Source organism: Schistocerca americana, chromosome 4 (genome assembly GCF_021461395.2).
Source record: "Schistocerca americana isolate TAMUIC-IGC-003095 chromosome 4, iqSchAmer2.1, whole genome shotgun sequence".
NCBI lineage: Eukaryota > Metazoa > Arthropoda > Insecta > Orthoptera > Acrididae > Schistocerca > Schistocerca americana.
In genome coordinates, this window is record NC_060122.1 from 158,019,231 (window position 1) to 158,020,897 (window position 1,667).

Here is a 1,667-nt window from a genome sequence, read left to right on the forward strand (position 1 = left end):
GCCCACAACGCGAGAATACCCAAACTTTAGTTATCCAATATTTGCGAATGAGAGCGCTTACAGACTTACAACAAACTATATACGCGTATAATTTCAAGCCATTATGAAACTTTTTCTCACCAATGACCCCAGCAAAATAGTGGAAGGAAAACAGGCGTATCTCTTACTAATTTTCTGCTGTTCATGCAGTAAAGCTACCACACGAACCATGACATTTTCATTTATTACTTCTATACTGTAAACTGTATTGCTGACAAATTTTGCAGACGGGGTTCACATATACCACTGAATGTACTAGAAAAATTACATCATTGTACGATACTTAGTTCAGAAGATGCGACGTCATCAACACAGAAAGCATGCAGATCTACCGCATCATGCAAAACAACTTATTACTTCATTGCTAGCAATTCTATTTGCAACAATTTTCACCTACAGTATCCTTAGTTTCCGCTGAATATACCTGCAAAAATACGTCATTGCAAGACACACAATTCAGATATGACGTCAAACTCTGAGATGCGAGAAAATACTGCTGCATCATGGAGACGTTTTAACGTATTACTTCTTTACTGCTAACTCCATTCGCATCACATTTTGTAGATCGTATCTGCATGTTCCATTTCATGCACCAAGAGACATGTCATTTTACGACCCATGGTTCTAGAGATATTGTCGTGTTGGCTGAAGAGCCAACACCGTGATACTAGAAGAGGCCGAAATGCACGCGTTTTAGCTCACGCAGACTGGCGTGAGGAGGGAAGAACTATACTGACGTGAGGTCTAGAACATGACAAGGAATTAGAATTCAGAAAGCGCACGTAATTATTTTGATACTTAACTTTAATCCGTTAATGGTGAATGTCGCTCTTGACGGTACATGACTCACAATAGTATCTGTTCAGAAGACATAGTAACTGAATATGGCGCCTTGTTAGGTCGTAGCCAATGACGTAGCTGAAGGGTATGGTAAACTGTCGCCTCTGCAAATGAGAGCGTACGTAGTCAGTGAACCATCACTAACAAAGTCGGCTGTACAACTGGGGCGAGTGCTAGGGTGTCTCTCTAGACTAGACCTGCCATGTGGCGGCGCTCGGTCTGCAATCACTGATAGTGGCGACACGTGGGTCCGACCTATACTAACGGACCGCGGCCGATTTAAAGGCTGCCACCTAGCAAGTGCGGTGTCTGGCGGTGACACCACAGATATGACATAAGTACAGAAATGCTTGAGAAACTGTTGGATGAAGCAAAACATTGTAATTGATTACTTTTTACTACTGACTCTATTCGGAAGACTTTTCGCAGGCAGTAGTCAGATATAACACTCGATGTACCTGCGATATCATATCATTTTACGGCATGTAGTTCTAGAGATATGACGTCGTAAACATTGAGCTGGCTGGAAATGAAACTGCAGGCCAAGGTTCGCTTGAGATACAGGCGAAATACACCGAAGCCCCAAAGGAACTGGTATAAGCATGCTTATTCAAATACAGAGGTATGTAAACAAGCCGAATACGGCGCAGCGGTCGGCAACGCCTCTATAAGACAACAGGTATCTGGCGCATGGGTGGTGCTTCCAAGCAACAAAAACGTGCAGCGTCGCATTGGTGGACCTTAGCAGAAGCAATATATCGCTACAGAAATTTGCTACCACAAACTTC